This window comes from Dendropsophus ebraccatus, chromosome 7 (assembly GCF_027789765.1).
Source record: "Dendropsophus ebraccatus isolate aDenEbr1 chromosome 7, aDenEbr1.pat, whole genome shotgun sequence".
Classification (NCBI taxonomy): Eukaryota; Metazoa; Chordata; class Amphibia; order Anura; family Hylidae; genus Dendropsophus; species Dendropsophus ebraccatus.
Window position 1 is genome coordinate 79,107,958 of NC_091460.1, and position 23,970 is coordinate 79,131,927.

The 23,970-nt window shown below is 39.7% G+C and overlaps 1 protein-coding gene across 1 annotated transcript in view; it reads right to left on the reverse strand.

The window, feature by feature from the left end:
• Positions 1–23,970, reverse strand: part of LOC138796565 (polypeptide N-acetylgalactosaminyltransferase-like 6) — a 397,761-nt gene that overhangs the window by 335,815 nt on the left and 37,976 nt on the right. The gene's annotated exons all lie outside the window — the stretch shown is intronic.

Sequence of the window (23,970 nt, forward strand, 5' to 3'; positions counted from 1 at the left end):
GAACGATCTCGCCTCCAGTTCCAAGACGGATTTGTCTTGGCAGTAAAAGCCCGCTCAGCCAATCACCGACTGAGACAGGTCAGCACAATGATTAGTGATTGGCTGAGCGGGCTGCCACTGCCGAGACAAGTCCCTCTCAGAAGTGGAGGCAGGATTGTTCAGCTAGGACCCAGAGATGACACAGGAGAACACCAGGGGAGCATGGTAAGAAGAATAGCATGTTTGTTATGTTCTGCACTAGGGCAGCAACATATTAAAAGTTCAGCCGAATACCCCTTTAACCATGTGCAGCATGGCTGTATCACGCCTCTATGCTACTGTAGCTCCCCTGTGCCATCTAAAGATCTGCATGTTCTGAATGCTGTAAAGCTGAATCAGGACTCAGAGACTTTAATAAAGTTACTACAAGAATTAACATTAGTAGAAAAGACATGAAAGTTTGTGTGTTTTATCCTTTATATACTAGAGTAACAGCTTCTGGCCCATACACACCCTGCACACTCAAGTCTACGATAACAGACTCATAGTATTGTTTGTGGTCTTGAATTCCAATTTTCTATCATAATGTAATTATAAAAATAGCTGTTGGCATGTTTAGTTGGAATTCAGCAAATTCTTCACCAGAATTACACACGTAGTCATGATTGGTAGCTGGGTTTTATTTTTTTCAGGGAAAAGATTTAGCTCCAATAGCTCAAAGGAAGAGTTCATTAAAAGTACTATCCTTCCTTGCAACCCAGACACATGGAACATACAACTAGCCCTTACCACACTTCTATCCCAGTGTAATGTAATGTGAAATGTAAAGTATCCTTTCCTAATAGTTTATTCAGCATGGAGGGGCATTGTTGGGTCTGGATTATTATCACATTATTGGACTGTTTTTCAAGTTACCTAGCCATATTCTTCCCCTGAGGAGGCCATAGGATGAAATGTGGTGAAATAGCTAAGTACACATATTTATTTGTTCTAATCTGTATAATTATCGACACCATCAGGATATACTACTAAGTGTCTGATTTTTGCTTTAGCTGTACTGGATATCATAAGGATCTGTGGTTTGGATATTTAGTACCCAGTATATACCTGCACTTGATCACATTGTAGTTGCTGTTTATCTGTTGATATAGACATTATCCCTGCTATATTACATTGAGAATAGGGAAGGTACCATATTTAATTGGTCAGTGATGTTGACTAGCACATACTGCTGTACTACCTACTAAATGAACACAGAATTGTATAAGGCAGTACTGCATACTGTATTTCATTTCAACAATAAGTAATCATATAAATTGTTCAAAAGAAGCTAATAGGAATAAGTAGGAAATAAAAAAGACAAAGGACAATCAGGGTAATCGCCAATCAGTTTGTGCATTGTGATAGAATTACTTATTCATTCTCCGCATTATTGTAAATCTAATTAAAGAGAGCTCAAAATTCACAGTGAAGATCTGCTTATTGGAATTTACATGGGAACAACGTTCAGGAAAAACTACTTTTCATGTACTGTATTTAGATAAATATTTTCTAGTACATTATTCCATCTTAGTGGGTACATGCATGACTTGCTTTAAAAATCCTGTACCTGTTCTGTAGTGATGTGTATTAGTGCTACCAAACAGCATACTGTACATTGTACAAGGAAAGCAATAGATTGATGATAAAATTCACACTTTAACTTTCCACTGCCAATACCCCCCCCCCCCCCCTGGTATTTCTATGGCTCCTTTCACTTGTAGCTTAGCAGTGGGCCTCAAAGTCTGCCACACTGAGATAATACCCCTGCAGCACGCTGCTCCTTACATCATGTTTTACTGTGTGTCCCCCTGAGGTAAGCAGCTCCCGGGGCTTCTACAAGTTGAAGATGAAATGTACAGTTTACCAATGATCTGCTGCACTGTCTGAAGCGGCCACCTCATACCCTATGTAGGTCCTGCAGTAAGTGAACTCACAGTGCCAGCAGCCTACAGCAGAACATACCCCCAGGACTCACATGCAGACTGGCAGGATTAGCAGCTGATGTCACTAGCAGGGGATCACATTATCTCCTCTGACAGCAGGCTCATCCTCTCTCACCATGTTATCCTGCCCCAATATGCCAGAAGGTCATGTGATTTATAGATGTGGACATACTTTGTTTCTGTTTTCCCTCTGAAAAATAGATAGATAGATAGATAGATAGATAGATAGATATGCAAAAAAGGGGTCAGTGGAGCCTCAGTTACGAGTCTCAAAACACGGGAATAGCCATATATCCCTCTCTCCAGAGAAGGAAGCCCAATGCCAAGGGGTGACTCCTAGTGGGGAGAGCACCAAACCACCCTGATACGTAGTCCCTCAGGTCCTCACTCTGTTGCGAGCTTTAGGACCTAAATAGGGAAACACCAGGGTGGCCCCTGTGAGTCAAAGTCTAACTCTGTGGCGAGTATAACGACATAAGACAAAGGTTACCAAGGCTATGCATCCATCCACAGACTGCAGTTTCGGGGTATTTGCCCCTCGTCCGTGTGGAGCAGGATTCTGGCTACTGGGGCAATGATAAATAGACCAACAAAACACAACAATCACTGAACTCAGGGAGAACAGAGTTAGACTTTGACTCACAGGGGCCACCCTGGTGTTTCCCTATTTAGGTCCTAAAGCTCGCAACAGAGTGAGGACCTGAGGGACTACGTATCAGGGTGGTTTGGTGCTCTCCCCACTAGGAGGCACCCCTTGGCATTGGGCTTCCTTCTCTGGAGAGAGGGATATCTGGCTATTCCCGTGTTTTGAGACTCGTAACTGAGGCTCCACGGACCCCTTTTTTGCATATTTAAATTTTGTATGGGACAATCAATGGAGACTCGTAAATGAGTACTCCATTGGGATTTTTCACTGTTCTCCCTGAGTTCAGTGATTGTTGTGTTTTGTTAGATAGATAGATAGATAGATAGATAGATAGATAGATAGATAGATAGATAATAGATATTCTTCTCTTAAGAGATTGGGGGGGGGGGCATGTGTAATATGGTATTCTGACAAGATACAGTCCTTTTAGACTGGTTTCAGAACATTCACTTAGGAAATGTAATGCTGAGTGGCGCCCTAGGGAGTCCTGGAAGACATGGATACAGCCATAGGCCATAGGTTGTATCCTTGTTTTCCAGGACTCCTTAGGGTGGCATCTAACTTCTGCAACTGCAGGGAATCAAATGCAAAGTGTTTGGCTTTGGAAAGCATTGCCGAACCCAAACATTTTAACAGATCCCCTTGACATAAATAGTGGTATATAACTATTTGTTTGTGTATAGAATATATGTCATGCATTTAGTGTTTACAGACCATAATAAGACCAATGGCATGCAGTCTTTTGAATTAATTGAGTGTGAGTGGTACAATATTTAATATAATATTATATTTAATATAATATAATAGCATTTAGGGGCCCCATTTATTACCCAGGGCCACACTTTGTCTAAAAGTGGTCCTAAGTATGTTAACTATACTGTAAGTACTGGGTTTAACCATTAGCCCCACAAGGAGGTATGGCCTTCATTGCAAATAGATCTCCATGGCACAGTCATCGAAATAGTCCCCAGTTTGCACCTGGACATAGTGGCAAACAAAACCAGGAGCTTGAACCAGGAACACAAACACCAAGACCTGTCTAGGTGCTAGAACCAGAGTCCCTTGGATGTTGTGGCAACATTATGCAGCTATTGGACATTGTGATTTTGCCTACACATGATGATCAGGATATTTCTGTAATATGGAAATGCAGGAAGGAAGAAAGCGGTAGTGAGCAGAAGGCTTCAGATGTCTTTTAATCCAAGACAACCACTTTTGGGATCAAAGTTCTTCTGGCAACCATGTCTAACAAGTCATTAGGCTCATTAGACACCTAGGGTGTAAAATTTAGACTGGTGCAAACTACCCACAGCAACCAATCACAGCTGTCTTTACTTTTAGCAGAGCTGGAAGCTGAGCTGTGATTGGTTGCTGGGGGCAGTTTGCACTAAATTTTACACCCTTTGATAAATCTCCCCCCAAATGTATGCTGAATGAGGATCCAGTTGGTGTTTGCATGGTGCCTCTACTGAAATGCAACATGAAAGGAAATGTATACTTTACAATGTGATTTATGTTTTTATTTATCAAAAGAGTAGATAAATAAAACTATATAGGCAGACATTAGGGATGGTCCGAACCGAGTTCGGTTTGGGTTCGTACGAACCCGAACTCTCAGCAATGATTCCCGCTGTCTGCCCTCTCCGTGGAGAGGGTGGATACAGCGGGAGGACCGCCTGGAAAACTGGGATACAGCCATAGCCATAGGCTGCATCCCAGTTTTCCAGGCGGTCCTCCCACTGTATCCACCAACTGCACGGAGCGGGCAGACAGTGGGAATCTGATGCCGAGCGTTCGGGTTCATACGAACCCGAACCTCGGCAGTTTCGGACCATCCCTAGCAGACATCCAGCAAACTATTACAAATTACCTCAATAAGAATGTCTCTATTAAATAGAACTTTCATCCCCCCCCCCAAAAAAAAGACAAAAAACAAAACAGGGAGAGATTTATCAAAGAGTGTAAAATATACACTGTTGTAAACTGCCCACAGCAACCAATCACAGCTCAGCTTTCAGCTCTAGTGAAATGAAAGAGGAGCTGTGATAGGTTGCTGCAGGCAGTTTACACTACTGTATATTTTATACCCTTTGAAAAATCTGGGCCATAGAATTTATTGGGTTTGACTAACTGATAATTATTTTCACAAATAGATTGTTGATTTAAAATTCATAATGTTTCTGGTTTCCATCAGCTTTTTTTTGCCAACCTATGTTAGTATACTATTTATTGCTTTACTAAGCGTTAGCATGAATGTAGCTGAAACAAACTATTCAAAGCACTAATGTACTACAAATGGTTATAAAGAAATGTTAGAGACTTGATTAACAATATGGTGCATTATTTCCACCTGTATATGGCCAGAAACTGAATGTACTTACAAGGCCTATTATACAACCTACAGAACTAATGGATTTAGTTAAGTCGTCTGTAAAAAGCTGGAAATAGTATACATACAGAATGGATTAGTCTGTAGAAATAACATGAAGCATCTTCATCTCTAAGTCGCGTTTGTATTGCCAATGTGTCACAATCTCTAATCTACATCTTGAATCAGGATCCAGAAAATATTAGGCAAATATTAGGCAATATTACAATCTTCTATACTGTTTTAATCTCTCCAGAATGCAGCTATTTTATTTAGTTTTTATATGTTTTTTTTTAGAATTTTTATGGTAGAAATGACATTTTAACTTAATTCTGTAGTTCAGTAAGTTAACAGTAGTAGCAGTTTCACCAATTAAAAGAAAAAAAAATAATTAAACAATTTTCAAGAGAGGACTTTTGCCATCAAAATGATGGTCATCCAAAAAGACGGGCGTAAAATGATCTTTGTGTGAAAACAGACTAAGCCTATATGCACACTTAGTATGAGACCAGCCATTCTGTAACCTGGCCAGTCTCAGAAAAGATCATCACTGAGTTTTGATGCGGAGCCGCTCACTCGATAGTGTGCACTGACAGGGTTTTCTGCGACCGCTATTCAATGAATAGCGGCCACAGAAAACTGACATGTCAGTTTTCTACAGCGCCGCTAGGGATCCCGGCCGGAGTGTATACCCTGTGTATACACTGAGGCCAGGATTCCCTCGGCCTGCAGCACAACGTAAGTTCCGTACCAATCACAACCGTTTCAACAACGGCCGTGATTAGTACGAAACTTATGTTGTGTGAACATGGCCTAAATCCAAAGTACAAACCTACTGATAGGAGAACCCAAGGAATTTACAAGCACAATGGTGAAGCTTTATGCTCCGAATTAACATACTGTAGTTTACCTTCGGTCATATTTAAAATAAAAGTATCATGTTGTGATAATACAATCAGCTACTTCAATAAGCAAATAAGAAACGCTACTTCAACTGTGCAAATCTAATCTACTATGTCTGTGGGCATTTTAGTTTCAGATAGACTGCCTAGTTCAGGGTATGTTTATACACAGTAAAATAAAAGCAAAATACAGCTGCAAAATAGGTATAAAACATGGTCATATTTTGAATTTAATGCACTACATTAAAGGACAACTCCCGCGGGACCCCAAAAAAAAACAAAAACACAGACACACACAGACACCATACTCACCATCTCTCCGGTGACGATCGCCACTCGATTCGCCCGCCGTCCGCCTCTCCGTCGCCGCCTTCCGCCATCCAGCGATGTCTCCAACTTCCGGGTCCAGGGGATGGAAAAGGCTGCCAGTGCGCTTGCGCACCGGCAGCCTTTTCATTGGCTGGAGCGCATCACATGGCTTCCAGCAAGCTCAGCCAATCAGGGCTGAGCAAGCTGGAAGCCATGTGATGCGCTCCAGCCAATGAAAAGGCTGCTGGTGCGCATGTGCACCAGCAGCCTTTTCATCCCCATTCACTTTGCATGAAGACGCCGAGGAGGAAGAAGACCCGGACCGCCCCTCGGCTCTGACGTCGTCGTCACCAGATGCCGCCCCGTGACGATCGTAATAGGTAATGTATACATTCCTTAACTTCCGGGGTGGGGGGTCGGGGGTCCGAAAGTGGGGGAAGGGGGCCAGGCCGGGTATTTAACCACATTACAAAGTTATATAACTTTGTAATGTGTGTTAAATGAGCAAAAAAAAATTTTTGTGGGAGTTGTCCTTTAACCCTTTAAGGACGGAGCAAGTTTTAATTTTTGTGCTTTTTTTTTTTTGCATATTTTACCCTACAGACCCGCATGAGATCTTAATTTTTGCAACACTAATTATACTTTGCATTTACAGACTTAATTTTTCCATAAAATATGCTGTGAAACCAGAAAAAAAATTATACGTGCAGTGAAATTGGAAAAAAAAAGGCACAATTATCTTTATTTTGAGAGGTTTTGTGTTTACACCGTTCGCCCTATGGTAAAACTGACATACTATCTATATTCCTCAGGTCAGTACGAATACAACAATATGTAACTTGTATAACTTTTTTATTTTATTTGATGGCTTTAAAAAATTAAAAACTTAAAAAAAAAACGAAATGTGTTTAAAATTGCTCTATTTCAATCCTTATAATGCTTTTATTGTTTGTTCTATGGGGCTGTGTGAGGTGTCATTTTTTGTGCCATGATCTGTTCTTTCTTTCGGTACCTTGTTTGCTTATATGAGACTTTTTATTAACTTTTTATTACATATTTTCTGTATTTGATGTAAACAAAAATACGCAATATTGCACTTTGGCGGGTTTTTGCGCTTACTCAGTTTACCATGCAAGATCAGGAATCTGATGATTTATTTTTACTTAGAAAATGGGAAAAGGGGGGTGATTTAAACTAGGTGAACTTCTATATAAACAGCACTGATCTCCCATTATGATCAATGCTGTGTATATAATAGAGCTCTGATCCATCATATCAGTGCTCTATTATTCTGTTCTGCCGCAGACCAGATACACTGATTGCCGAGTCGGGATCAGCGTCATCCTGACGTTGAGCCCCGGCCGGCTAAGTAGAAGGGATCTGCCCTCCGCGATCGCTTCGCGGGGGGAGATTCCTACACTAAACACAAGGGAGAGGGGCATACAGGCTATTTAAATGCAGCTGTCAGCTTTGATCGGTTACACATAGCAACCGGGGACCGCACGCAGCAGAGAGAGCTCGCACCGGGAGCCCTGTCTGTTCACCCTTAATGGCCTGCGTCGTTAAGAGGTTAAAGGGAATCTGACAGCTGTAATTCACATTCCAAACTGCTGACACAGGGCACCTTTCATACATCAGTGTGTGCTTCCAGAATGTAGAAACGCCTACATTCTGCTGCAAACTGGAATCCCCCTCTTTCACTCTTCGTACCATTTAATAATAGCTTTTTTCTACATCCTCAAAGCACATTTGGATATATAAAAGGTACAATGGGTTTCCTTGTCTTAACAGCCGACTAACAATGTCAGCCATTTGTATCGTGAATTGCAACAGTTTTCCATAAACTTTAGGTTATGTTCACACACTGTCAAAAAGATGTCTGTTTTTGTTGGAGGAACATCATTTAATGATAAATAATAGCCGTTATTTAATGCTGATGGACATTATTATACTAATAACGGACATAAAGGTAATAACGGTTACAAAAAGATAGCTGTAATTTGCCATTAAATGATGTCCGTCTAACAAAAATGGGTGTATTTTTGATTGTGTGAAGATCTGAAGTCAAGGGTGCTTTAAAAATGATAATAATAATACTACTAATAATAATTTTATACCTATATAACTATTGTATTTTGCTTTTATTTTTATTATTATAAATTCCATTGAGGTCAATGGAAAATTGTCTGGCAGTGCACATGTCTAAATTTATTTCAACCATTTAAATAAAGAACATGTTTAAGCCACGACCACACTTCTTTTTTTGCCAGCTTGACGGGCGATTATTTGGAATGCCATCATTTCATAGCCAAATATTGTCCATTATTTAAAAACAATGGTCGTTATTTTAAAAAGTTGTGTGGTAGTGGCCTTAAATTGGCTTTTAATTCTACAGTTCTTGCCATGTTTACTAAGTATTATCTATTTCTCTCTGCATGAAGCATGAACCATGTTTTCATAATTATAAAGCATTTTGTGATTAGATAACTCAGCAGGTGACAAATTACTACCTCTACTATACCTGTTACTCCAGCTGCCAGCAGGTCAATGTGCTAGAAAGTGGTTTCCCTGTCTGGAGACTCTCCTTAGCTTGGTTGTTCCTTCCCAGTAGAAGGTCTGGCTAGCTCACTGACATTTAGAAACACATGATGGTGTCGCCAAAGTATTTTTGCATATTTGATTTCCCAGGTGACAATCTTCCTAGATATACTGATATTGAGAAAAACATGATGGCATTTTGGTCTCTCTGAGGTCAACCATTATTCTCTTGAATGCACTTACTAGGTTTGCTCCCACTAACCAGAATCCTACTTCCCACAAATACCCCTAAATAGCTGCCTGTGGATGTAAACCTTCCTTGGGTATTTCTCAAGTCCTGGGACTTGTTGGGAGGTGGTTTCCCCGCCTTGGCTAGGTTGTCCCTTTCTGGTAGAAGGTCTGGCTAGCTCACTGACGTTTAGAAACACGTGACGGTGCCTCTGCAGTATGTTTGCATATTTGATTTCCCAGGGTGCAATGCGCCTAGATTCAGTTACATTGAGAAACATGTGATGGTGTCTCTGCTATGCTTTACTTGATCTTCCTGAGGACATCCATCATTCTTTTGACCGCTCTACATGACAGAGCTAAAACAGGATACTAAAATCTGAAATAACTTACTTGCTATTTAATAAAAAAAAAAAAAAAAAGATTGATTTTGTCACTGTCAATTAAATATAATACTTGATATATTATTTGGGGTTGTCGCATTTCTCCTTTTTAAGGCTATGTTCACAATACGTATATTTCCGGCCGTAGTGCGAACCGCAAATATACGCCCGTAGTTTTGAGGTTGATGCGTACGCTTTGAAGTATACGATTCCCAGCCGCACAATGCACACTACGTATGAGCCTACGGCCCGATTGTATACGGCGCCGTGAAAAATAACTCACGGCCATGGATTTCAATGCGGTCCCGTACGGAGTACTTATTTCAGCCAAATTGAACTTGATTTTTAGATCCAAAAGGTTCTGTGTGTTTTATTGGGCTGGGTGAAGATTTCCAAGTAAATGACCTGTTTCAGATCGCTTTGAAACAAGCTAGGAAGCATAACTGTACTACGGGCGTATGTTCGCGGTTCGCCCGCATGTTCGCAATTCCGGTCGCTTGTCTATTTTTCCCACGGCCGTAGTTTCAGCCGCACATGTCCGGCCGCGTACGAACTACGGCCGGACATATACGTAGTGTGAACATAGCCTAAATACGGAAAGATTCTGGTAATGTCTATGAAGAACCGAAATTATGTTAGTAAATAGTAAGAATTTCACTTTCCTAACTACCCTAATTATTTTATTACAGATGTGACCACCCTCAGTTTTTTTTTTTCATTTAGTTAAGGATATAAATTTCTAAGAAAATCATTTTGACACAATACGACACAATAAGACATTCTATCAGAGCACTCAAAAGGCTTCATTTATATAGAAATCACGGGGTATCCACAGATAGACAAACACAAACACAGATCGAGTGTCACCAAATCATGTTGCTGTAAAAAGCTATTCATGTAAGGTCAAATGCAAGGAGCTTTAGAAGAAAGATTTTCAACAGATTTTTCATGTCTTGCCTGATGAATAGAGAAAACTTTTAAAAGACATCAGGGAAAGACAAGAATTCTACATGTATAAAAAAAAAAAATCTATCTCTGGGAGTACATAAGGGACACAAATGGCATTTGCACTCATAAAAATGCATCACTATGGATTAGAACCTAATGAATACAAAGTGTTAAAAATCATGGAAGAAAGGTCACTTGGGACTTTATCATAAGGACAATTTTTCTTGTGAAATAACATTAAAGTGACCAAGACGCTAAAAGGAAATATTCATGCAAAAAGCCACTCAAAATGTAATTTTTCATGTCATTAATACTAGATTCAGCAAAAACGTATCTGGCTGCAAACCAATCTGAAACACATTTCTAAGGATGTTGAATATTTCGAAGCACTTTGATTATTATACTTTTCTTTTCCCTATCCATTCCATTTGTTTTGTGACAGACAATAAATACAGATTACCCCTCGCTTTGTGCCCAGGAAGACATTATCTCGGTAGATGTCAGAGGATATTTTGTATTGCTTTCTATGAAAAGTTTTTAGTGCAGAAAAACTGAAATGAGTTTAGAACATAAATTATATATACCATGGGGGGAAGTTATCAAAGCAAAAAGTAGTATTTTTTTTGGTAAAATGGCCAAATATTCGCATCTGGCCATTTTACGCCACCTTTGCCAGTAGGGCGGGAAGGGGATGGGGAGGGGGCAGAACGGGGGGCGCGGGTCCGCTTCATTTATCATTTTTGACGAAGAGCTGGCGTAGGTTTCCTGGAGCACACACTGGTGCGCACGGGATTTATGTAGAGGCAGTGCGCCTCTACATAAATCTCTGTACTGTCGGAGCTGCGGGGACATTTTCACACCCCTCGCAAAAAGGAAACAGATTTTAATAATATTTAATTTCCAGTGAAATTTAGCCACTATTTTGATATAGCTTCTAAGACCTAGCTTAGCCAGTGTTGATTTGCTTACATACCTTACATTTATTTATGGCTAAATCAATAATGCGTAATAAAATGAGAAAAAGTACATGCTCTGTCAAATTACAATATTATTTTGTTCTGGAGTAACCATTGTAATATGACAATATTGTAAAATCGGGGCCATACAGAAAAGAAAAACAGGTTTTTAGTTTCAAAGTTCATAAATGCCATCCTAAAATAAGATAAGACATGCTTCATTAGCAGGACAACCACAATCTTTTCCAAATGGCTTGTAGGTTCGCTCACTTGAAGTAGTTGCCACAACTAAAGTAAATAGCTTTGTTCACACTACTTTTATCAGCGCTCATTGCATAGCAAAACTGCATGTAGGACGTCCCTGCAGCGGATACCTCTGTATTGGCTGTAGGAATGTTCTCTTTTTAACATTGATTTTCGGGCACCGTCGGATGTGCCCGCAGATCAATTAACCATTCACTTCAATGTAATGTGCGGCCTCCACACATTACATTGTGTGAACAGCTATTATTTCCAGACGCCGTTCATTGAATAATATAATAATATATAATATATAATATAATAACAATTGGCAGGTACATTATTTTAACACCCATTCTAAAGTACAGGCGTTAACATATTGCTGAACACAGTGGTCGGCATTGCCCTGACTTCAATGCAATGCCTTCCCTGCAATAAAGAATGGATGCAGATGCCATTGCAATCAGCGTCCGTTTTTACTGAAAAACAATTTCAACATAGCCTTGTCTTGCTTAAAGCAACTGATGAAGTTTTGCAGCCTCCAATCGGTAACATTCAGGTGTGAAAAGCTATTCAAAATGTTTTTAATAGATGACAGTACTACTTTAACAAGCACAACGTTTTTTAAAATAAAGTACTGAAAAAATTCCAATTAATAATTTGCTGGACTTGAAAATAGATGTCCACTTACTCCTGATCCCCATTGAGTGGGTGGAGGGGATATCACTTTAAGAGAGCATTGTGGACCCTTTGATCCAACAACCATATGGGAATCCACATATATAATGCACTTTATATGTAAGTTTTAAATAGGTGCCCAATAATATCATTGTACTTATGGTCTATATGGATGAGGACCACTTTTGACTTCTTCTAAGCAAAGATATTTTTATTTTTTTATACACGGTAGTTTTCTCTTAACTTTATTGCTGCCGTTGCTTATTGCTGCCTTTATTAGTCACTTTGCCAGCGGCTTCTGATAACAAACACCAATAAAAAAGGGACAGCAGGTCATCAGTTGCTATAAGGCTGCTGCAAATATGACAATCAATATGGCACTGGATCTTGTCGCTTTGCAAAATTGGCTGCTGCAACAGATAGAAACGATGCCAATATCTGTGTAAATGAAAATTAAGAAAATGACTTATGGCTTTTGTTCTAACCTCTGGTTTAATAATGTCTGGCTTATATATTAATTGTGTTATTATGCACAGTATTGCTAAGTACGCAGAGATGTTATATTAGTGGTAAAGCTTATATATGACATTAAAAATCCAAACAGGTAGCTGGAGAGCCATATAGACCCAGTGAGAAATTTGGTGGGTCACATATATACACATAATATTTAAATTAGTATGACAATACATGAAACATAATTACAGCCAGAGGAGCATTAACCCTTAGACTACCTAGGACGTACCGGTACGTCCTTGAATTCTGTGCCCAGACGCCCTAGGACTTATCGGTAGGTCCTGAGCGGAGCGTGCTTCATAGGAGGTGGAGGCCGGCTGCAGTGAGCAGTCGGCACCTCACCGTTAATGACAGGCTGCAGCGATCGCGCTGCAGTGTGCCTTTAACTCGGGGGTCCCGATCATTAAAACAGACCGCCGGAGGTCTCTCCCCTGCCTTCGTGCAGTCTGATCTGTTGAGCAGAGTGTCGATAACACTGATCAGTGCTATGCCTATGGCATAGCAATGATCAGTGTATGAAATCAAAGTATTGTATGTACAAGTCCCCCAAAGGGACTTAAAATGTATAAAAAAAATTAAAAAAGTTAAAATCACTAATACACTACCCCAAAGCCCCTCCCCCAATAAAAGTTGAAATCACCCCCATTTCCCATTATATAGATAAAACATATAAAAATAAATAAACATATAATATACTGTAGCGTGCATAATTGTCCGATCTATTAAAATATAATAAGGGTGATTGCGAACTGTGAACAACGTAGACGAAAAGAGGGAAAAAAATGCGCGGATTACCGATTTTATGTTACATTATCTATACAAAAAAATCTATAAAAAGTGATCAAAACGTCCGATCTTCACATATATGATATTAATAAAAACTAGAGATCATGGCGGAAAAAATGACACCCCATACAGCCCCGTAGGTGAAAAAATAAAACCGTTATAAGCATCACAATAGGCCAATTTTATTAATAATTAATTGCAAAAAAAAAGGATTTAATAAAAAAATATATATATATAACATTAGAGAATCTGTGTAAACCTGCATGTGGTTGTGTTCGGACTGACCTATAGAATAATGGCATTGTGTCGTTCTTACCATATAGTGCATTACAGAGACACAGGAACCCCCAAAAAATTACCATATTGCATTCTTTTTTACAATTTCACTTATTTATATCTTCATAAATAATAATTTTGGAATTCCGTCATGCATGATATGGTAGAATGAAAGACCCCATTACAAAGTACAACTATTCCTGAAAAAAACAAGCCCTCACATGGCCCTGTAAATAGAAAACTGAAAGTGCTAGAGCCCTTAGAAGGGGAGGAGGGAAAAACGAAAGCGCAAAGTTTAAAATTTGCACGGTCCACTGGGTCATTTTGGGCCTGGTCCTCAAAGGGTTAAAGTGTCACTGTTGTTATAACTTTTAAAATCTAAATCAACAGTAGATTTTAGTTTACATTCATAATTTATTTTTTAGTTATCATGGAAAACACGCACTTCCTGTTTTCTGACTTCTGACTCCTATGTATCCCATGCCATCTGAGCGCTCACAGAGAGAAGGCACACATTGATGGACACATTGATCCGTGACTCTCTGTACTGGCTGTACTGAATGTATATTGCCAACTTGCTTCATTTCACATCTGCTGATTTAGATTTTTAAAAGTTAAATGACAGTGGCACTTAACCCTTTGAGGACCAGGCCCAAAATGACCCAGTGGACCGCGCAAATTTTGATCTTAGTGTTTCCGTTTTTCCCTCCTTCCCTTCTAAGAGCTCTAGCACTCTCAGTTTTTTATCTACAAGGCCATGTAAGGGCTTATTTGTTACAGGAATAGTTGTACTTTGTAATGGCGTCTTTCATTTTACCATAACATGTATGATGGAATTCCAAATATATTATTTATGAAGATATAAATTGGTGAAATCGCAAAAAAGAATGCAATATGGTAACGTTTGGGGGGTTCCTGTGTCTACGTTATGCACTATATGGTAACAGCGACATGACACTATTATTCTATAGGTCAGTCCGAACACAACCATATGCAGGTTACACAGATTCTCTAATGTTATATATGTATTTTTTTATGAAATCCTTTTTTTTGGCAATTAATTATAAATAAAATGGGACTATTGTGACGCTTATAACGGTTTTATTTTTTCACCTACGGGGCTGTATGGGGTGTCATTTTTTCCGCCATGATCTCTAGTTTTTATTAATACCATATTTGTGAAGATCGGACGTTTTGATCACTTTTTATTAATTTTTTTATATATATAATGTAACATAAAATCGGTAATCTGCGCACTTTTTCCCCTCTTTTCGTGTACGCCGTTTACCGTTCGCAATGACACTTGTTATATTTTAATAGATCGGACAATTACGCACGCTACGGTATATTATATGTTTATCTATTTATTTATTTTTATATGTTTTATTTATATAATAGGATAGGGGGGTGATTTCAACTTTTATTGGGGGAGGGGTTTTGGGGTAGTGTGTTAGTGTTTTTAACTTTTTTTTTTTTATACATTTGAAGTCCCTTTGGGGGACTTTTACATAGATTAGTTTGATTTCTACACTGATGAATGCTATGCCATAGGCATAGCATTGATCAGTGTTATCGGCGCTCTGCTCATTGAGCCTGCCTGTGCAGGCTTAGAGTAGCAGATCGCCGATCGGACCGCATGGAGGCAGGTAAGAGACCTCCAGCAGTCCGTTTTACCGATCGGGACCCCCGCAGTCACACTGCGGGGGTCCCGATCGGTAAGTGACAGGGGACTCCCCCTGTCACTTACACCTAAACGCCGCGGTCGCGCCGCGATCGCGGCGTTTAAGGGGTTAATGACACGCGGCAGCGCGATCGCTGCAGCGTGTCATTGCCGGTGAGGTCCCGGCTGCTCACTGCAGCCGGCCCCCACCTCCTATGAAGCGCGCTCCGCTCCGGAGCGCGCTTCATAGCGGAAATAACACCCAGGGCGTACAGTTACGCCCTAGGTCGTCTGGGGACAGACTTCCATGGCGTAACTATACGCCCTGGGTCGTCTAAGGGTTAAAGGATACCATGTTCCCTGGCTGAATGGAAGTATGGGCCTGCCTCGAAAGGCTCACCATACTCTCTAAATGTATACATGTAGTACAAAGGTACAGTAATTAAAGACAATGGAAATACACCAGAACCAAGGTTATTTCAATATTATGGTAATAAAATCAATAGGTAGTACAATAGGTATATGTCTCCAAAACTTACATAGCCTAGCACAAGCAAACAGACTAGATTACCTCTACTGTCTGCCAAAGCTCCCATTCTTTAGATGAAGCCAGGTTCTATGACCATTTTCACCTCCATTAATGCCAACATTCAAAGGGTTTATCCAGTGCTAGAAAAACATGGTCACTTTCTTCCAGAGACAGCCCCACTCTTGTCTCCAGCTTGGGCAGGGTTTTGCTTTTCAGTTCCATTAAAGTGAATGGAGCTTAATTGCAAAACGCACCTGAACTGGAGACGAGTCAAGTTGTCTCTAAAAAGTTATTTATACTCACAGGACTCCTCTCATCCAGACATACACAATTTCCAATAGAGTCACCAACATAATTTTACACCTAAACACACACACACACACACTAATTCACATATGCTGTATGTCTATAAATTCTTCTATACACATGAACATGCATTTACACTGATACTATAAAATGGTAAACCCTTCAAGAATCATAGTTCTATACACAAATGCCATAATTTTACATGTATGGGCATGCTTTTGTTCCTTCTACATACAGAGCCTCTTTTAAGTGTACCCTTCTGCAACTTGCTGGTAAAAACAACATACTAGAGCACTCTGTCATGGCTTGACACAGTGACACCCCTGGTCACTACAGAAAACAATGAAATAGAAATGAAGATAATTTTTTTCCATTCTAAACTAGTTTGAAGTGCTTTTTAAGTCTCATGTAATCAGTCTCCACGATCTTCATAGTTTCCTGTATTTTATGACATATGAAATGTCATATTAGATTCTCAAGATTTTCTGGTGTCTGAAATTAACAAAATGTAACCAATAGCTTGATTTACAAATACTTTTAAAACCCAAATAAAAAATATTGATACGTAATATCAGCAAAGATCACAAAGCACTTCACATAATTCAGTATTAGCTAAAAGGATGGTAACATGAAAATGAATCATGTGATCAGGTATGAATTGCAGTAGTATAAATAATTTACAGTCTTTTTCCAGCTTTCATGTAAGACTCACTGCCAAAAGTCAGTCCTACTCTATAAATTAATGCATAAATATATCAGTGAAATAGTCATAGGTCGATTTTGCATTTCAACATTTAAAGCTGGATATAGACAAGGTGATTGTCTCCGATTTTTTTTCTTTTAGGATGAAATGTCAAAAATTTCTGGAAAACTGTAAATATTATATTGTTTCTTTCTCAATAAATATATTACCAAACTATATAACTGTTCCCATATATAATATGCACAGTGTGGGATCAGGAGGGCTACTAGGTAGGAGGTCTACATATTGATGAATTGTAGTCTAGAGCAGGGATGGGGGAACCTTTGGCCCCCCAGCTGTTGAAAAACTACAATTCCCTTCATGCCTGGACAGCCCAACCCTTAGCTATGACTGTTCAGGCATAATGGAATTTGTAGTTTTGCAACAGCTGGAGGGCCAAAGACTACCTATCTCTGGTCTACAGTCTGTCATCATGCACACTTCCTGTGAACTAAAAATGTTCTTTTTAACTAAAGTTACCTATAAAACAGGTCAAAATAATGAGATAATCAACTCATCATATTATCCCAATAATGAGATGATAATTAAAAAAGCACAAATGTTCATAATCGGCGGTAGGTAAAAAGAAGTGCGAATTCCTCAGAGAAGAACACAAACATATATTGCACCCCATTGTTTAGTAAAAAAGCTTCCTGAAAAGACTGCCAGTTAGCTTAGAGAAATTAAACATGTCCTATAGCGCCTTCAGATGTTGTTTATAGCCTAAAATAGGTTTGTATCATTTTTGGATTTATTCTTGAAATTCTTTTCAGACAACCCATGACAATGATTTGAAAATAATTAAAGATAAAACATTTCGGCATAACATGGATTGCTTTCATGTAATTTTACTCTTACTATTGAAGGTAGATTGTCATTTTGAGGAACAGGGGGAAGAGGCTGCCCGACACGATCACGGTGTCTGACAGCCTCTGCAGAAGAAGTGGCGATTGCTGTCATAGCTCGTTCTGCTTCTAGCATAGTGAGTGGTGGTAGCAATCACCACTTATAGTGCAGAGGCTGCTGGAGACCGGGATTGTGTTGGGCTGGCTCTTCCCTCTGTGTACTGTATAGAACCTGCTCTGTTTAAATCTGTGTAGCTGCACTAGAACATGGCAGGACATTGGGAACTGCAGAGCGCAGAGCTTTGAAGATCCCAATGCAAATAGTGGTGGCAGCAGAAGGGCCATGTCATCCCTTACTCCTGCCAGGTCACAGAAAAACATATAGAAATAAAAAAAAACTATATATATTTTTAAGTAAAGTTTATTTTAATTTTTAATTGTTTTTCTCTGAAGTACCCCTTTAGCACAGGATCTCAGTAGATAAGGGACCTCACTGCCATTTTAAAAACAACTTCACATTTTTTTCTTGCAGACTAAGCTTGCAACTTTCATAGCTCATAGTTGTCTTCTTAAAGCAGGGATTGGGAACCTTCGGCCCTCCAGCTGTTGCAAAATAGCTTTGGCTGTCCAGGCATGATGGGAATTGTAGTCTCGCAACAGCTGGAGGGCCGAAGATTCTCCATCCCTGTCTGGAAGCTACTAGAAGAGAAGGGATAAGGACTAAAGATGAGCGAACCGGGTTCAGGTTTGAATCGACCCGAACGTTCGGTATTTGATTAGCTGGGGCTGCTGAACTTGGATAAAGCTCTAAGGTTGTCTGGAAAACATGGATACAGCCAATGACTATATCCATGTTTTCCACATAGCCTTAGGGCTTTATCCAACTTCAGCAGCCACTGCTAATCAAATGCCGAAAGTTCGGGTTCGGATCGACTCGAGCATGCTCGAGGTTCACTCATCTCTAATAAAGACATATACAATTCTTGCAAATAGTTCTCTGTTGTCTAAGTCCACCTATGTCACTAGTAATTAACCAGATAGGGCCAAGGTAAGAATCATAGTCCAATATCCATATGGACATATGGATATAGTTATTGCAAAGGACTTATATTTTATTTAATCTATGCATATTTGCTATTTAAATTCTAAGCCTAAATGAAAGTGCATGACTTAACTGGGAACTCCAGGTAGAGGTTAAAAAAATGAAACTTCTGCAGAAGCATAACGCATTGCTTACCTATCTACCAAAAATCTATTTGTTTTGGGGGGTTTTGTTCTGTTTTGTGTTTCTGCACTTCCTGGTTTATCAGTTGTACACAGTACTACAGGTTCCAGAATGCAATGCTTTTCCTCAGCTGTTCATCACAGTCCTCCACCCTGCCTATTCCCCACCCAAAGCTGTTGCAGAACATCTAGGCTGTGTTCACACGTTGCAGTTTCATTGTGTTACTGAATTATTAGTAGTAATTTATGATTTCATTGTGGTCCCACCCACACAGCACGCTGTATTCTCTACCTGTAACACCACACAGCAATCTGTATTCTATACCTGTAACACCACACAGCGCACTGTATTCTCTACCTGTAATACCACACAGCACACTGTATTCTCTACCTGTAACACCACACAGCAAGCTGTATTCTCTACCTGTAACACCACACAGCAAGCTGTATTCTCTACCTGTGACACCACACAGCACACTGTATTCTCTACCTGTAACACCACACAGTACACAGTTACTACCTATAACACCACACAGCACACTGTATTCCCTACCTGTAACACCACACAGCACACTGTATTCTCTACCTGTAACACCACACAGCACACTGTATTCTCTACCTGTAACACCACACAGCACGCTGTATTCTCTAGCTGTAACGCTAATATTGGAATAAAGTAAAGAACTTTTTAATTTTTTTTATTTTCATTTCCACACACATATTATGATCAAGCATCTGTTATCCTTTGAAGTTGAGCCCCACAATAAGGCTCTAATCATCTCTGCTGTTTAGCATCATTTACTTGTGTTACTGCATCATTTTTGTGAAAACACTGCAGTACTGCAATGACACTCCAACATGTGTGAACACAGCCCTAATTTCACTGCACACTTCTGCACAATTAAAGAAATCAGTGCCACACCTGCTTCTGGCCAGTCAGAGATGGTCAGAGACAGAGGCATGGAAGATTTGTCTCCTAAGGAGGGATAGCAGAAGGAGCAAGAGACAATGTGCAAAAAAGGTTTGGCGCTGGGTATTTGCCCAGGGACCGGATTTGCACAGGGACCATTTTTATATACTTCCTGTATTTCTATCAGCTACCAGTGTGGCAGAACCGTACAGATACGGTCAGTGTCGGACTGGGGTACCTTGGGCCCACCAGGAAATATTTTATTCTAGGGGCCCACCCTACATACACCAGATATACCCAGCGCCAAACCTTTCACATTACTATAGCAACTTTGGACAGTGCTGTGTATGTGACCGACAATGCTCGCTCACTGTTAGTAACTGGTCAGACACTCTATGCCAGGGATGGGGAACCTTCGGCCTTTCAGCTGTTGCAAAACTACAATTCCCATCATGCCTGGAAAGCCAAAGGCATGATGGGAGTTGTAGTTTTGCAACTGCTGGGAGGTCGAAGGTTCAGGACAGCCATCCACCTAAGTTTCTTGAAAGGTAAAGTCCCATGAAACTAACTGGGGGATTATATGTCATCCTGAAGCTGCTAAACAGGGATGCAGACCTCCTGCTCAGGGGCCCACCAATAGGTAGGGCACACCGGGGGATTCCTCTGTTCCCCTGTGGGCCAGTCCGAGCCTGGATACGGTAATACATATATTTAACTTTTAATGTACTTTTAATAGAAAACAAGTTTTTCTTTTCCGGAGTTCCCCTTTAAGTAACAAAATCTCAGAAGGCTACATGATTTACTGTGACCAACCAAACATATGATCAGCACAACTGTAAGATGTTCTTATTGAAGAAGGTTTTATTATTTCACAACAATGAGCAATTCTTCAACCGGGTTCATGGACCGGAGGAAGATTCCTTCCTTCAAAATTTCTTCCCTCGAAACATTGATGTCACCAGGTTGTTTTGTGTTCAGTGATAGAGGAAATTCCTTCAGTCTCTTTCTCCCATTCTTTTCACCTTCAATTGTATATTTTAGTTTTATCTATTTATCTTAAATTCTTCAAAGCACACTTAAATGGATTATTGAAAATAAAATTCTCAACAGCAGATTACAAAGACAAACCTGCTTTGTCTTATAATTTATCATACCAACAAAATGCTAAGTGATAATCAATGGACCACAGGGCTCAAGGACAAATTTTTATAGTGACAAATATAAAAGATTACTTAATGATTGTGTGTGGGCACTTCTTACACTGAGTATAATGAGCTGATCATTGGCTGGAACAAAAATAAAAGGCAAAGCAAAAGCTGTAAAAATAATTATGTTATAAAAGTACTATCTGTATCCATCACATAGTTCACTCAACTACCCAGTTTATTCTGTTTGATTTTACTTTAGTAGTATCTTTCTTATGATAGAATAAGGCTATGCTCACACAACGTCCAAAAAAGGAGAACGTTTTTTCTAGTTCAAAAGACGTCTGTGATTGCCGTAACTGCAATGCAATGCATTGAGGTAAATGGAATAATGGACTTTCAATGCACACAGTAAAAGACCCACGTTATCTGTGCGGATGTCAAAATAATGATCATGTCAATTTTTTTCGGACATCTTTTGCAAACAGCGAACTTGATTTTTAGTTGTTCACACACAGTTTTTCTTTTTTCACCGTTCTTTCTCTGTTTTTACTATTAAATTCAATGAACTTTTCAATTAAAGACACACCCAAAAGGCAATTAGTCCATCAAAACTAGAATAATGTACCAACAGCCGTCACTGCACTGACGGGTGGCCTATACTCAAATGTTCACATGTAGCAAAAGTGGTGGAGGTGCGCAAGTCTCCTATAGACAGGGAGACTGGCGGCATTCCACGGCGGACAATTCCGTCGCGGAATGCCGCCACTTTTGCTATGTGTGAACGTAGCCTAAGGATGATTAAAAGACTTTGACTCTGCATTGAATGTATAAAGACAATTAAAGAGCAGCATATATCTTAATTATATTAAACTTATAAATGCACAAAACTGATTTAACTTTCCATATTTTTTAAAAAATTTTCTATTCTCATCAAGCTAAAATGGAAATAAATCAATTACTTTCTTTGCAATAGGTCATATTACCATTACTGTTCAACTTAATTATGCTTAGAAAACACTTTAAGTAATTTGATGAAATGACGACTTCAACAAATGTATTTCACTATATTTTGCTGTTAAATATGTGTTCTATATATACCATTTACCAGTGAACATTCAATGCTTGCTGCCATCTTGTAAACACTAGGGGTCATGTATGTACCATATTTTCCAGCGTATAAGACGACTGGGTATATAAGACAACCCCCAACTTTTCCAGTTAAAATATAGAGTTTGGGATATACTCTCGCTGTATAAGACTACCCCTCAACCAACGCACAACAAAATTAGTAAAAAAACAACAGAATGAGATCTGAGAGGCAGAGAAGGAGGTACAGTAATACCGGTAGGATACAAGGGCGGTCCAGATGGATGAAAGAGGTGTGCTTTTCCCAGATGCCTGCAGCTTGCTCTGCCCTTCATACGGTCGCCGCATACGGCAGGGATGCGGACGTTTTAAACTAGACCCACCGTGTGCAGCGACCACAGATTTTCCAGACCAGTTCCAAAGTTTTTCAGCACCAGCCCTATAAGACAATACCCGGCGTATAAGACGCCCCCTGACTTTTAAGAAGATTTTCCTGTGTTAAAAAGTAGTCATATACGCAGGAAAATACTGTATCTGTCTAAAACAGGAAATGAATAAAACATTCTGGTAACATGGAACTTAAAGTGCATTGTGTATATTTGTGAAATATGGTGTTATCAATGTCAGCTATACACATAAGATACAGTAGTTTTACACGGAATCATTTGTCTATTTAGTGAAATGTTAGAAGGTCATCTGTTTAATGTACAAAGAGAACCCTGGAAAGTAAAAGAAAATTACACTCCTATCAAAGTAATTCCAGCCTTCCTTATGATAACTGTGAGACAATTCATCAAACAGCTATCTTCTACAGCCCTCATAATCAATATACAGGTTATATGGTTAAACTAAGAACACAATGTAAGGAGGGCACAGGAGGCATGTGTCCTACACTGCCACCACATTGAGAAAAGTTGTTGACCTATACCATTTAGTAAGACAGTCCACAGTGTAAAGAAGGAAGATGTCTGTAATTGCAGATACATGGACAAAAATGTCAAAATGGCATGCTGCCATATCAATGGCTGGCCAGGCATGGGCCTCATTCATTGCAATGACCTAAACATAGTAAGTTTGGGAATATATATTGGGTCATTTCCCAAAAATATTTAATAGAGATTAGCAAATTTTTCAAAAGATTGATGCGCAAACTTTAATGTAAAGCCCCCCACCTCCCCCCCAACCGAGCTTTAAATCAACCTCACTAAAATAGTTTAATGAATGCAGGCCTTTAGCTGTCTTATTGAGAGTCCAAAAGCTTGCTAATTGTACTTACCTGTCCACCCTTCCCCAGTGACGGTCTTTTCAGGTCCCGTCCCATCTTCTCCGATGCCAAGCAGTGGTGGTGGTGCTGTTCCATCTCAGTCAGCCAGTGATTGGCTAAGCAAGCTATCACTTTAGTCTCTAGAGTGACAGCCCACAATCACTGGCTGACTGGGACGGGAGTTTTTTTTAAGAGTTCACAATCACAGTTTTACATCTATCATGCACGACTATTTCTTCGTTTGTCTAAACCCGACCTCTCAACATTTGATTACCAGTGGCTAAAGAAGTTGGATAAAGCCTTAATGCTGTCTGGAAAACATGGATATAATAATAGGCTATATCCCTAGCGTTCCATAGGGCTACATCCAACTTCTTCATGTCCATGTCAGGACTGTATCTCTGCGGAGTGTGATGCGCCCCTCGGCTCATGCTGTGCGGCCAATAAGGCGCTGATTTCTTGTATTCTGTTTCTGTAATTTGTTTTGCAGTGTCTAAACACTGATATATCTGCTCACTTAA